This window comes from Chiroxiphia lanceolata, chromosome 5, assembly GCF_009829145.1.
Source record: "Chiroxiphia lanceolata isolate bChiLan1 chromosome 5, bChiLan1.pri, whole genome shotgun sequence".
In the NCBI taxonomy this organism is placed as follows: Eukaryota; Metazoa; Chordata; class Aves; order Passeriformes; family Pipridae; genus Chiroxiphia; species Chiroxiphia lanceolata.
The window spans coordinates 19,090,764-19,107,027 of record NC_045641.1 but is presented as its reverse complement, the minus strand read 5'-3'; positions in this window follow the sequence as shown (position 1 = coordinate 19,107,027).

The following is a 16,264-nucleotide window of genomic DNA, read 5'->3' as shown; positions in this document are numbered from 1 at the left end:
TTTTTTCTTTTTTTTTTTTCTTTTCATTTTTTGGGGTCAGGATGAGACTGGGTTATTTTTAGTTTTTTTTTTTTAATGTGTAAGTACTAGCAAAAACCTTAAAATATAAAGATTTACATCAACATAGAAAAGTGTAACAAATCTCTGCTTAGAGGGAAATTGTCTACTGTCCAGGTAGATGTAAATAGATAACAAACTTAATCCACAGGAAGGCAGATTAAGCTGTGGTAAGAAAGAGTTTTATATCTGTAAGGCTAGCTGAACATCAGAGTAAACAGACTGTGGAATATGGCAAATCAGCATTTTTAGAAAGAGGCATTTTTCAAAAATCATCTAAAAATTACAGCTAATTTAACATTACTTTGAATTTCATCAGCCTAATACTCTCAAGTTACAAAAAGATATTTCAGTCCACAACATTCATCTGCTTCTTGATCCAATATAAAATTTATTGATGATACTGCTTTTGCTACTGGCAAAACACTTTTTAATGCAGATTCTAATCAATAGAAGTGGTGACAGACTTTCTCATGATGGTGAGGCTATGAGGCTACTGACCTTTTCTCAAAGCCAGCATAAACTAAATTGTTCCGCACACTATCCCTTCCTTTTGCTGGTGCACTGATATTCAGATCAATAAATTCATCTGTCTGATAGAAACCCTGCGTAACTGAGGGAATATGCACAACCACATGGGTCTGGGGCATGGTGGAAGAGAGATGTTACTGCTGAAGAAAGGATATGTGTAATAACAAAATTTGCTCTAGGCAGTACCATCAAACATACACCCCCCCAGTTTCTATTTGAAAACAAAGAATCTGCAACAAAGAATTTCCAAGGAATATTGACAAATCCTGCTATTTTTAACCTTATGTGCAAATTATTTTAAAAGGTGTTTCTTTAAATGAGGTGCTGAGCAGTTGCTTGAAAGATATACAGTACCTCAACTACTGATGGAGTGAAAGAACTCAGGTCGGTTAGAATCCTATACAGGTGAGAACTTAATTCATGACTATTTTTACACATTTCAACAGTATGCCCTGCTTTTTAACCAGCTTCACAGGTACATTTGCAAATGAGAAAATACATTAAACCTTTCAGAATTGTTAATCAATCAAACAATTTACTGATATACATGAAGAAAAGATAAGTTGCAGTGAGAAAACGTAATGTAAATGAGCTGATATATCGTAATTGCATTTAATGTTTTAGCTCAAGACCTATAATTTCCCTATTTCTTTGTAATTTTGAGTCTCTTCAGCAGGCATGAACTCCACTGTCATCTCTAGGATACTTTTACCAATACTCATAGTTTAATATGTAGAATTCTAACATACTTAAATGAAAACTTCAGCAACTGATCTTGGAAATCTTGGTCAGTCCCTATGTAAACAGTGAATTTTGAATGCATTTTAAAGATACACCATTCCCCGGTCTAGTGGTTGTTGAGGTGATCCACTCAAGTAGCTCTAACAGCTGAGGATCATAATTTCCCTGACAACTCCTAGCCAATATGTTCTTGATGGCATAGGATCCAATTCTGCAGTTCTTGTCCAAAAACTCCCCTTCTGCCTTTTGGAAGTCATAGCTGCACCTCTATGTAAGATAGCAAATGAGTTATTTGGAAAGCAAAGACAAGGTAGCTTGAAAGAAAAGTAGAGCATAAGAATTATATCAAAATCTGAGTCCTGGGTGGAATTTTTGATAATACCACAAAGAGTTACTTACCAAGTGTCTTTTTTTCTCATGCAATTGCCTGTTAGTGTGAAAAAGGGTTCATAACAATGTTGTTAATAATTGATGCCTCTCTTTTCCTCTGTTGAACAGACTTTCCATGTCATCAACTAAGGGCATGACTCAACTCCTTTTATGGTCTGCAACAAACTCCTACCCATATAGGTGATGGGGGAACATGTGTGAGTCACAGTTGCAGAACAGATAATACACACTAAGTTACATTCTTATTATTTAATATTATTTTAAAAGCTAAGGTTCATATGGCAAAAACTGCACTGGTGCCAATGGTCCTTTTCACTCAGTTTTCACAGTCCTTTAGAAACTTCATTGACTGATTATGAATATATATATATATATGATATGAACCCTTTGTCTACATCTTACTGCCACCGTAAAGCTTTCTCATCTACAGAGCAAAGTAATATTGTTGACATCACTTAACATTTAACCAAGTTATTAAGAGACCTGAAATTATTCACTCTTTCTGACCAATTTTTCTGTTCTTCTGGAAAACTTTGAATTTCTTTAATGGGAATTTTGAGTAGCACACGTTCATATATATGACTATATAATTTATTAATATTTCAAACTCCTATAGTAAGTCTTCTCCAATGAATAGATTAGTTTGGCTGAAGCCTACTGTGAACTGAGCATCATAAATGATGATTATCAAAGCAATATTAGAAAATCATAAAGAATACCTGTACGAACACAAGATTATCAGAGGTGCACATGAAGTTCTCCCAGCTCTTGCGGATGGCCAGTACAAAGTTTACGTGGCACTGGAAACAAACTGAGATGGAAGACACTTCAAGCATTGTGATAAGGCATCAAATGACTCAGACTGATTTTCTTCAGGGAAAGATCACTGCACTTTGCACAGTACTGCACTCCTGGCTGTGAAAATTCAAGTTAATTGATAGCCAGTAGCTTAGACCTAGAGAAGTACACAAACATTTTTGTTGAAATGAAAGTATCTTGAAATAAAGTATCTAGATTAACATTTACAAAGGTGTTAACTGACACAAGTTAATGCAATCAACTCAGAGGAGCCGATTCACAGACTTCAGCTAAGGTATTAATCAAACATTGTAAATAAAGTTTCCCAGGTAAATTTTCCAACTAACACCTCTTTGAGAATAATGGACAATAAAAAGGCATTAATTTTCTCCTTTTTCACTAGTTTTATACAAAGTCTGTGTGGGAACATTTGTTGAAGTACCTGTTATACCAATTTATCTGTAACAGTCTCAGCAGGGCTAAATGGGGTTAGATCAGTGCCTACCGCAGCCTGATGGATGGTTCTCATGTATATTTCCATGTAGATTGGTCCTTAGAAGGTGATTTGATTATTTAAAGAACAATTTACCATATTAAAGACTCATGTAAACCTATGCTTTGAGGCTTCTGGCCACTGTAAATAGGTAAATGTCATTAAAAATAATAAAGTGGAAAAAAGTTACAATGACATCTTCTTCTGAATGCAGCTACTCACTGATTACCTAAAACTATGGAGCAGCTACTTGCAACAGATCTTCAACATACACATGTTTCAGTATAACCATCTCAAAAACTGGCTGGGGTATGTTGTACAAATTTTGACCACAAGCTGGCCTGCATATGCCACTGTCATTTATATAGTTGATTACCTTTCACTTTCTCAAGGATATTAACTGGTATGAACTTTCATTTTTTTTCACTTCCAGTAATTAATTCCCTGTAGAGAGTGACTGAAAACACTGAACAAAAGCATTTCATCAGAAATTATTAGAGTTGGTTTGTCAGCTGTTAATCACCATGCATTTTTGTACAAGGAGTGAAAATTTTATTAAACCTCAATCGAAACATATTGTTTCTATAGCAGATCAGAAAGTAGTCATCTGTTTAGACTTGTATCCTAAGATTCATTAAAAGTTAGTTACATGTAACATGCTGGCATTTAGAAATTCATTCTGCTGGGCACTGAATGGAGCTACAATGGGTGAGGGTTGTAGCACAGTCAAGTATTCTTTTACTGAAGGTCTTCCAAACTTCTACCATAATGCAGACTGACAGCACAGTGAAGGAATACTAATGAAACTGAATGGGCTTAAAACTGGAAAGTGAAGAACACTAAGGAGGAAAAAAATTGCTTCACAGATTTTCAGATTCATTGTGGTAGCCTGGTCTTGTGAATGATATGGGCACTAGAAGTTTGTACAATCATTCCTGCTTGAATCTTTATGACAATACTGATTTTTTTAAAAAGCGATTTTGTATATATTTACCATTTGTAGGGAGGTAACTACAGCAACTTATTCAAAGCTGATGAAACCTGAATGCCCTGGTGTAACATTCCTTTAAGATTCAGAAGGAAAAATGCAGTAAAATGACAATGACAGATCACTTTTTATTATTACAGTGAGATGCAAAGGCTTGCAAAACACTACTTGTTTCCAATGGCTTCTTAAATATATCAGCGTCCTGCTGCATCATCGTTATGTAGGAACATGTAAGAGGTGCATATCTCATTACTGTTTTCTGGGAAGAATGTCGTATAGGCCCCTGGTCTTGCCAGAGTGCAACAGATGCTGCTGTATCCATCAAGATGACTCAACAACAGCCAGTCATTTGGACAAAACCAAGATTAAGAGTTGGCTTCTTGGACCAACTGGCAACAGGGGAACCTCATCACTATGTCTGCTGCTTGTTGTGTGTTGTAGAATCTCACTATTACGAAGCTCGAAAAGTTTTGCTCTGTCCCTGCATGTTCCTCGGCCCAGGGTTCACCTTTGGCTATGTGGATTTCTTGTTTCTTCACCATTCTTTACCATTTTTACAACAAGCCCTTTAGTTTCACATATCTCTTGACTTTCTTGGTTTCTCTGTCTCTTGCCTCCAGCCCTGACATCAGCTATTTGCTAACAGCTTTCATGTCCCAGGTGTATTGCTGCTGTGACGATATTAAAGGGATTACACTCAGAACATATGGTCAGATGTAGCAGCAACAAGTACAGTACCTCACTGAGAGCCAGATGCAGACATGGGTAAAAAGGTATTAATGTTTTATATGATTCCTATTTATCATTAGCGGGCACTGATTGAGTAAGTAATATGACTTATCTCAGGCACACAGCTTTACTCTGAAGCACTTGCAGTCCAGAAAGACAAACAGTAGGCAAAGTGTAAGGGGAAAAGGATGAATATATTTTTTAAAAACAAATACCATCTATTTCCACTGGCCCTCTGCCTAGCATTATTAACTTGTAATACTTTGTAGGCATCCAAGTTGAATCTTCCTGCTGTTACTGGAAAATTTTTCTTGGCTCAGATATGAAAACAATTTCCTTTCAAACTCAACACTATGTTGTTACAACATCCACTTTGATAATCTAATGGTCAAATGTGATGACTGCCTCCTGGAGCACCTCACAGGGACACTATTGTTGTGTGACGGTGACCTTACATCTGGGAACAGCCTTGCTTAGGGCTTTCCAAATGTCTTACAAGGCCATATGACAGATATGTGTAAGGCTCCATGCCAGTCACACTGGTTTAAAAACTCCTTGACAATCATGCCACTTGTGACTCCCTGTGCTGCCGTGACACATGACCCTTACACTGCAAATATTCTTCTATATTATGCAAGGGTGTCACTACAGAAGGAGGATTATGTGATGTCATGGCTAGAGTCTGATCCTGCCTCATCCCTAGATGTACAAGCAGAAAACAGTTGAGTGGATTAGTATGTAAGTGGCTTTTAGAGGCAACTGCCCCCTTATTCTGACATTGCTAGGTGAACAGATGCTAGATGTTGCTAGATATTGCTGCTAGGTGTTGCCGAATGGCCCCAATCTGCCCAATAACCATCTGCATCAACTTATAACATAGGATACCCCTGGAGAAAAGCAGCCAGTGGAACCAACTCACCTTTGCAACATGCACTGGTACCTTATTTTTACTTCAGGCATGTACACATTACTCTATTTTTATCTCTTGATAGCTACAAGACTTAGTCATAGTTGGTAGCTGATCTCATCTCCTCTTTACTGGCAAAAAAAAATCTAGTCAGAGCAACCATATCAATTCTAACAGGAAACTGCATCAGCCACAGCTGGTCTGCTAAAACAGAAGACACACCAAAGCAGAAAACATTGATAAAAGTAGGTGTTTAAGGTAGGCCTTTCTTTCAAGCTACATAATAGACTGCCCTGGCAGAATGGAGCTGTTAGAGGAGATCTTTCACTGCCTCACTTTATGTTCCTAGCTTCAGTAGGTCAGTATGCTAGTGTTGTATGTAGCAAACTCTCTAGTCTACCACACAGTTGCCTATGAAGCATACATGTTCCTATTGGAGCAAAGGGTTTATTATTAATTCAAATGTCTTCTAAAAACTACTGTTTCTCAGGCATATGAATTCTGTGTTGTTTTCTTCTATATCTACCCTTCTTAAAATGAAAATCAAACCATACCACATTGTCAGGTTCCCCCTTTGACTCTTTATCCATTGCTATTTTCACTGTTACCAGTATGTCTTCACTTTACCAGCAGTTAGCTTGACAAGCTGGAGAGAAAGAAAGAGAAGATCTCAGGTCTTGCTTATTTTGACTTTTGAAATTAATGTTGTTGTCAAGGGAAGTGTTAACATAATGAAAGCAAACTTGACTTTCAGAAAAATCAGTTAGCTGGAGGCAAGCAGTTACATTCCTTTGGCTTGAAATCAATCAAGTTCAGGGAATGCAGAAATGACTATGTGTTGTACACAGCACAAGCAGATCGGAGTAAGAGTCTTCCCAGACTTTCTTTGGACCATCTCCAAAGGACTTGGAAAGGCCTGTATAATGAACTGTTAAAAAACTACCAAGTGGGCAGATGCAGAAGCAAAGGCAAAGGCATATGTCTGCTTTAACTATGTTAACTTCATGAGCTATTGGGCGTGGGGGAGACCTGAAGTTTGACTGTAACGTTTCTGCCCTGTGACATATCAAAAGAAAGATTATGTATCTATCTCTCCTTGTTCTCTCAAAGAAAGGAAAGACTGACCATCAGCAGAAAAGCTCATAAGGTAAGTGAGAATCACATGATCTCACACTGCCAGTGACAGGGTGAGGAACATTGACGGCGTGACAATGCACAAAGATGATGTCTTGGAAAAGTCCTTTCATCAAGGGTTTAGGGATCAGTACTGCAAAGATTTTAAGCACTAATAGCACATAATATCACTATCTAAAGTTCTGTCTAGACTTGGAGACCAAGGACAGATTGTCCTAGATTAGACAGGTTTCAGGGAGATTAGATAAAGTCCCTTGATTTATTTTTTTTTCTTTAACTTGTGATATTAATGAAACAGAGCTCATTAGTATATTATTAATTCAGTAGAGCTCCTTTCAGGTACAAGTGTGAAGACACATGGAAATCAAGTGCTTGGTCCTTAACATTAACAACAAGCTGTAATTTTCCTCAAAAGGATTCACTATCTTTTAAACTGTTAAGGTCAAAAATCTCTTTATCTTGAGAGCTTCATGGCAAATGATTTTGTTAACACAGATTTCGTTTACATCGTGGGACCTTGAGCCTTTCCAGACAGTTAAGATAGGCAAGGCTCCAACAATGAAAATGAAAGGGAGGAGTTTCCAGTAACTCACTCTTCTCTCCAGCACCTTGAGGAGTCATGCCAATTTTAAGGCAACCGAAGCCCTTATGTACTACTGCAGAGCACCTAGTCTGAAAGAAATCAGCACTTCTTTGGTTAGGTGTTAAATGCTCCAATCTTCTCATCAGGAGATTCTCATTAATGAAAACACCTCGTGGGGATGAATGCAGGGAGAAGACAATATAGAACTGAGAGGTGTAAAGGGCTACACTCACTTTGATGGATCCTCATCCTCCCTTATCTGGGGCCAGGTGCTTACAGTCTGTGATCCTGTCAGCTCTTAGTAGCTACCACAGTGAAGCTTGGTAGTTGTTTACATCATAAAACTATGTCATAGATATCATTACCATGGTAACAGAGAGGAACAGTCAGGCAATTTCAGTGTACCAGAGACCCCAGATCCTACAATCTCTGCTCCCAGAGAACACCCAAGGGGCAGTGGAAAGGTTCAGTCCTCCCTTTCCATCCTCCCTTTCTTCTCCACATGCCTCTCTGCCTGAAAAGAGAAGGAACCATTGAATCTGAAAAGAGAAGGAACCACTGATCCCTCTCAGGTCAGACAAGGAGAAGGGAGAGAACTTTGGATAACTGCAGTGGCAAAGGGATCTATCAGGTCTTGTTACTAGTAAGAGAAAAGGTGTGCAAAAATTCTGACTCCGGTTTCCTTGGGAAAGTACGTAGACAACCTATGAGACAACATAAGAGGCAGGGACATTTATTTGCTTTTGTTTTCATGAAGGACAGATATTACACACACACACACACACACACACACACACACACACACACACACACACACATTTAATTCCTAGCATGCATTTGGCCTTTAAAAAGTATGTCCCAGGTTGTCCTTTTCCATGCCGTGCTCACCTTGTCCTGTCTCATCCCTTTCCCTCTTGAACTCCTCTTCCTGTTTGGGAAAATTTGGGAGAACTCTACCCAAATATCCTTTTTCTCTCAGTCTCTGTCATTCTCTACTGCTTGACCCCAACAAATACACCCACATCTAATTCCTTTTCAGTTTTCCAAACTAGTTTGAGTACTATTTGAGCTGTATTTCTGACTGTGAGTAAACAGTTTGCAAGCAGTTACAGTGTTTGCCAAAAAACATAATACTAGCAATGGAGAGGCTGATTTCATCAACAATCAATGAAATTTCAACAATTAATTTCTAAAAACAATGTCCTTTGTCCTCTTCTTAATATTGTTACTACTGTTGCTGCCTTTACTTACTTAATGTTATTGTAGAAACCTGGAAAAGAAAGTTGTCATCTCTTTCTGACTCTCAATGAATAGAAACCCTGTATGTATTATTAAAAAAAAAAAAAAGAAAAAAAGGAAAAAGGCTGGGAATATATTCTTCCAACCCTTTCATCTGCATTTGCAGTAGGTCTCTGAATGTCAAGGTCACACATTAATTTTAGACTTCTTAGCTGTTAGCCAAATAGCCGCAGTGGAATTTTAACATTAGATGCTCAAAGCCAAGAAAAATGACGATGATTACAAGTTATTAAATGTTAAAAAGAAAGAAAGGAAGAAAATAAATCCCTGCATATCTGTTCGGTACTTAGAGAAATTTCATCAAAAAAATTCAATTAGTTCCCTGCACATGTCACATGGAACACATCAGTTTCATTGCTTCAAGTGCAATTAGGCTGAGAGACCACAGAGCATTTAGGAAGGAAGTGAGATTGGGTCTCCAAGCAGCAGCAGCACCCCCACCTGTGCTCTGCTCAGGGAAGTGACTCCCAGCTCCTCTCAAGAGCCGTGTCTAGACAGTGACAGTGCATAAGCAGCCAGCACTGAATGAGACTTCAGTAGCTGAGTCTAGTCATGGTTTTGATCTACAAGAAAATTAAAAATATTTAAATCCCTGAATCTTAAATGTGTGAGGGTTTTGTTTTGGTTTTGCTTTTTTTTTTCCCTGAAGAGAACTGTCACAATAAAAAGGTAATTAATAGTGTATTTGGCTGTTATTGTCCTCATACAGAATTGATTTTCCTGGTGTGAATTTAGGTTTTTCTCCAAGATAAAATGCACTTTGAATAATCCATGACTCTATCCTGGAGCAAACTGAGATTTATGCCAGAAAAAACAACAAATAATATTTTTAAAGGTAAATTGAATCACATTCCATTCTTCTTGTGTGAGGGTCTTTATTTAAAACACACATTGATCAACCGAGGAGTATGAGATATAATTTAGACCAAACACTTTTTGTATGTAACAGTAGAATTACTACAAAGAAACAAAAGGAGAATCCAAACAAGATTTTTAGAAGAAAATTACATGCCAAAAAACCCCATATAGGTTACTTACACTCCCAACATTAAGACATGGCAAACTTAATACTAAATCAGCTTTTATCTAGTAAGGTAAATGCTTCAGAGGAACGGAGATGACCTTTTGAAAACAACAATGCCTTTTTAATGTGTACATATTAAAAAGGCACATGCATGATGTATATTTCCTCATCATTACATTTCCTCACTTGGCCCCATAATTTTGCGAAGTAAACACCATTGACCAGCATACCAGCCTAGATAGTCTGACCTTTAGTAAAAGTTTTACTTGATCCCAGCTTAATTACCCTTCAGCTCAGCAAAAGATGATATAGAGTTATAAACCACAAATGAAACATACATTTATATTATCAACTGTTCTTTCATAAGACATATTAAAATAGCCTTAGAAAGATTATTTAATTTTTTTAATGTGAGAAATATCAGTTCTTCATTTCATTTTCCTTGATGAAAGTCATTGTCAATGTCCTCGGAATGGTGAGATTTCCATGAAACCTACAAGTGGCCCACAACCGGAAAAGAAAACCCATGCAGGAGGAATGCTTCTTCTTTGACAATAAATAGCAATATTATGGTGGTATTTATCAGGCAGGGGTAAAGATAGTATTTTACTTGCTTTGCCATATGTCTACATTAAGGCTTCTATTGCATATATTTTGCTGGATGCACAGATAATGGCTATCATAAAAGTAACTAAAAGGAGAGAGTTTAAAATACAAAAGCCAAATGCTTTTAAAAGTGATTTTCAAGATATTGTTAAAAATAAGTTTGTCTTTCCCTCTTATTTAATATGTACAAAAATTGCATAGGAGGATTCTTAAAGGTTTTTACTCCCATTTTAACAGTTGAGAATAAACACAGTAATATAAGTGAAAAAAAGTAATTTCAAAATCAGTGTAAAAATACAATATGCTAGAACACATGTATGTATATATTTTCATCAGAAGAGACAGTCGAAAATGGATTAACTCTTTTATTCCACATTTGGTGCTCATTATATTCTTACTGCATCTTCGATCATGAAAGTAGGACCAGGCAGTGAGGGAGCTCTGTGATGCAAAGCACTTCTCCCTCCCTTATATTCCTTCATGAAGGGACAAAGCAACTACTTTTCTGTAGTCTAAATAGCTTCCCTGAGTGTCATGGTTCAACCCCAGCTACCAACCAAGCCCCACACAACCGCTTGCTCACTTCACCCTGATGGGATGGTGGACAGAGTTGGAAGAGTAAAGTGTGAGAAAAGTTGTGGATTGAGATAAATACAGTTTAATAGATAAAGAAAAAGTTACACACACAAGCAAAGTGAAACAAGGAATCCATTCACCACTTCCCACGGGGAGGCAGGTGTTCAGCCATTCCCAGGAAAGCAGGGCTCTGTCACTCGTGACAGTGACTTGGAAAGACAAATGCCATCACTCCCCCTTCTTCTTCCCTCAGCTTTTTATACTGAACATGATGCCACATGGCGTGGAACATTCCTTTGGTCGTTTGAGGTCAGATATTCCGGCTGTGCCTCTTCCCAGCTTCTTGTGCCTCTCCAACCTACTCTATGATGAGGTGGTGTGAGAAGCAGAAAAGCTCGGACTCCAAGTACTGCTCAGCAACAGCTAAAACATCTCTGTGTTATCAACACAGTTCCCATCACAAATCCAAAACACAGCCCCATACTAGTTACTGTGAAGAAAATTAACTCTATCCCAGCTGAAATTAGCACACTGAGTAACTAGGGACTTTGCAGGAAAAGAAAGTTGTCATTAAAAATGTAGATGTGCACTAATTAACATTATCCTTATAGCTCAATCATCTAGACAATATTCATGCTTATAACACTCAAAGAAAAAATATTCTGCATTTGACATGAAGCTTACCTTTCTTCAAAAGTGGAAAAACTCACCTGCTTAACTCTCAGTCAAATGTAGAAAGAAAATATTTACCCAGATTTTGTATATTTTTGTTCCTGTATCCAAAATAACACACACAAAGTTATTTGCACTAGAATTTCCTACCAAGAGTTAATAACTGTAATAATCTTTAGATCAGACACATAGATGAGAGTGTATAAAAAAGTACCTGCAAGCACTAGTATATACAAAGCCTTTGTCAAAAAAAGACCTGAGGTTTCTGACCTGATATGGCCAGTAGATAGAGCAGAAAAATTGTCCAAGTGGTTGTTTAACTTTTGAGCATTAGAGAATTGCAGAATTTTGTACTTAATCATGGGATTAAAAAAAGAGTCAAAATTTCTAAAAATCTTTGTTTTGGGGTATTTAATTTATAATTGCAGTAAAATTCTCCTAATAAGAGGATTGCCATTATCTCTAAAAGCATAATTTAGTCTATTAGTCACGTTTAGCTTCAGTTAAAGCCACTGATGTTCTCTTCAAGTGACATTACCAATCACTTAATATTATTTATCTTCCTTTTCATTATATATAACAACAAAAGATTTAATTGCATCTATTTCTCCAAAATGTGATCAATAGTTCTTAAGTGTAGTCTTTTACTTGGTTCAGAAGAACAACTCTTTTTCCATATCAAATCTCCCAAAAATGGTAGCTGTTTTTTGACATGGACCATACAGACACCATAAATTTGGCTCCTTAATCGAACGTAACAGCAAGAGGAAATCAGAGTGATTATTGCTTCTGATATATTTGTTTCTGTTTACTTGTATAATATGCTTTAGTTCCCTTATTATTAGCTTTACATCTAATTTCCATATTCTCTCTTATCAATTTTCTCAGGAGGCTGTATGTTGTTCTGCTGAACAGTTAGGGTTTTACCGAGAAGTAGAGAAGAATGTTACCATTCCCTTTATCCCACATCTATCCCTGTGTACAGATGCTGGGTGTTTGACCTATCAGTAAAGAACATCTAAGCTGCTACTAACTGATTTTCGTAGGAATGTCAAGTTCTTGAATGCTCCCAGCTCTCCGGTCACTAATTGGCCTTTCAACCATTTTTGTGACCATTTTTGTGACCATATTCATGACTCCAAAGCTAGGAATAGCCTATAAATCAGAAGATGGAACACAGTAAATCCTCTTGTACCCTGAACTGGAGCTCTTTTTTTTAGCTGAAAATATCTTTATGTTGAAAGAAAGTAGGTAGCCATACCCAGAACCTGGGTTGTTAAAGGATAAGATTCTTACAAATGTGTGAAAGATATGATTGTTCTAGCAGTAAGCTGATAAGGAATGGAATCTCATTATCCATATGGACAAACTTCCAGCTCTCCTACTTCACATGCAAACAGGAGGAACACAGTGGTATCCTCTACTTTTGCCAGATGAAAGCAAATCAGAAACTATCTCACATCTTCAGCAAGGTGAGGGTCAGCTCAGTTTTCTAAACCCTGATTTTGGGTTTTTACTGATGTGAAAATTTTGCCCATATCTGCTGTGTCTCGGTAAATTAAAAGGTAAGAAGGAAACAGACAAAAAATGATGGTTTTTAATGATTGTGTTTTTACTTGCTTGACTTCTCAAAGATTAAGTCTGTTAATTCCTGCCATATGGTGATACCTCTGTTTTAGTACCTGATCCCATTTGCTTTTAACTTGTTTCTGTTCCTCTTTGGTCCAAGTCTCAGTCTTTTATGACCCACATGGCTTCTTGTCCATTTATGTTAATCTCTATCATTGTATCTAATACAATAGAATCAGCAGATTCGGTAAAGAGTTGTTATTAGCAACCAAATTATCACTGGGCCAAAATCCAAGGCCCCAGTCTCACATACATCCTTCTCTTCTGCCAATTCTGTAAATATGAACCACTATTTGAAGTGGTTTGAATTATGAAAAAATTTATTAATCAGTGATCAGCCCTTAAAACTCGTGGGTACATATTCTGTGATACACTTGGGGACAAAAGTCTTTGCCGCTTATTGCTTACAACAGCATCAGTGGTATATAATGAGACTTATTCCTAATGTCAGGAATTAGTACTTGGAAGAATGTGTGTCAGTGTCTTAGACATCACAAATTCTGTATACCTTACATGTCAGCCATGACCTCAAACAACAAAAATATTCATAAATAAAATGCCAAAATGCTTTTTTTTTCCTTTTTTTCCTCAGTAAAGCACAGAAGGAAGCAAGTATGTTTCCTTATTGAGACAGCAGAGTAATTTTTTTCTATATGCTCTGTATTTTCTATATTTATTACTGTTTTGATCCATTCACCTCTGATACTACTACAAAACATTTTTTTCTTCCTGTGTGAAGGATCATGACAAGCATCTTCAATTAATATCGAGCTTCACTTGAAGCTAAAACCAAGGACATGTGGTGTGAAACTCTGCATTCTTTGTACTTTTGGATGTTCAGTAGAGATTTAAATTCATGGCATCAGGCTGCAATGCTGAAGCAAAAAAAAAAAAAAACAGTTTATTTGGGCTCTAGTCCAGCTTACTTTTGAAAAGCTCTGTATGTTCTTTACAGTAAAATGCATATTCTCTTTAAAAAGAGTGAAGAACAGAGTTTTCAAGGTCAAAGTCCTTGGTGCCACTACAGAATGAGACATACATGTGTATGTATTTCCCAGTTCTACAGTTGAGCAGGAAATGAGGCAGCTTTGACACTTATACATCAAAAGCACGGAAAACCCGTGTAACCACATACTCAGAGTAGAAATAGGAATGAACAGAAAATATTTTCAATGGTGATACAGAGCTGCAAATTAGATTCAGCTCCAAATTTTAATCAAGTAATATATAGTAGTACATCTACATACCTACTGCAATTTCTTCATGAAATAATACTGTGCAAAAGTATTCAGAATATAATGCAAGAAATAAAGTATCCAAGTTGTACACTTTCTTAAGACAGATGGTAAAAAGCAAGTGAGCAAGTTTCTGAGTGGCATCTTCAAGAGATATACAAGTAATATACTAAGTACTTAAGTCAGCACTTGGTCCTTCTCCTTGAGTCTGCCTCAGCTGGGATATATCCGCTGAATGATGTGAAAACCACAAGGTTGTAGGTATATTAAATTTCCAGGTGGGAGCAACTAGTGAGGTGGTACCTGTTCTCATGTTGAAAGCAACTGCAATGCAGAAGTATTGCACACCCCATAGCTGCAATGAAGCTAGTGGACTGTTCTCTCTGCATGTGCCATGATTTTACCTTCACCCCAACGTGCCACAATTTTAAGGGGTGTTTTATAAATTGTAGACATACCCTCATGTCTAATCCATCCTGTCTTATAAGCCAAGGTGATTTAATAGAATTTTTCTAAATTGTTGAAATAAGAATATTCTTCCCTAGCTAATGTGAATTCATGTAGTGGTTTAACCCCAGTCAGCAATTAAGTACCACACAGCTGCTCACTCATCCCCCCCTCTCCTGCCTCTAGTGTGATGGGGAAGAGAATTGGAAAAAAAGGTGAAACACATGAGTTAAGATAAGAACAGTTTAATAATTGAAATAAATATTATAATTGTTTAAAATCTTTTAAAAAAATAATAAAAATTAAAAGGGAGACAACAAAACCTAGAGGAATAAAACCCAAGAGAAACAAATGATGCGCAATACAATTGCTCACCACCTGCTGACTGACTCCCAGCCCAGCCCTAGGAAACAATTGGCCCCTCCTGTCCATCTCCCCCCTTTTATATACTCCATGGTATATATATGTGACACTCCATGGTATGGAACATCCCTTTGGCCAGGTCAGGTGAGCTGTCCTGGCTGTGCTCTCTCCCAGCTTCTTGTGCAGCTTCTCACTAGCAGAGCATAGGACACTGAAAAGTCCTTGACTTGGGGTCAGCACCTGCTCAGCAACAGCCAAAATATCTATATCAGTGTGTTATCATTATTCTCATACCAAATCCAAAACACAGCACAGTACCAGCTACTGGGAACAAAATTAACTCTACCCCATCCAAAAGCAGAACAATTCATAAGGTATGTTTCTATCCCTGTGAATTTAGCCCACTGTAAGGGGGATTTTGTTGTTTTGCTGGTGTCAAAACAGGTATATAGCTTTTGAGAAGACAATGAAATGTGTTTTGCTGGCACAGTCATCCACAGCATCATCAGTTCTTCTATGAGTGCTCTGTGTATCCTGTGAGCACTGAGTCAGGAAAATGTCACTTCAGCTGTGTTTACATCCTTTCAGGTTCATTAAAAAAAAAAAAAAAAACAACAAAAATAAAGTGTCAAGCTTTCTAAAATAACACCTTTGGGGAAAAAAAAGGAAAAATTTAAACTAAAACATATTGAAACATATTTATTATTTCTATTAATTTCTACACCTTGATTTTTGATACTTGATTATACAGATAAATCCATCAGGAAAGATATATGAACATTGAGTCCAACCTATGACCGAATGCCACCTTGTCAACTAGACCATGGCATTAAGTGTAATTTCCAGTCTTTCCCTAAACAGCTTCAGAGACAGTGACTTCACCACCTCCCTGGGCAGCCCGTTCCAACGTCTAATCACCTTTTCTGTAAGGAATTTCTTTGTAATGTTGAACGTAAACCTCCCCTGGCACAGCAAAAGACTATGTCTTCTTGTCCTGTCATTAGTTGCTTGGGAGAAGAGGCTGACCCCCATGTGGCTACAACCCTCTTTCAGGTAGCTGTA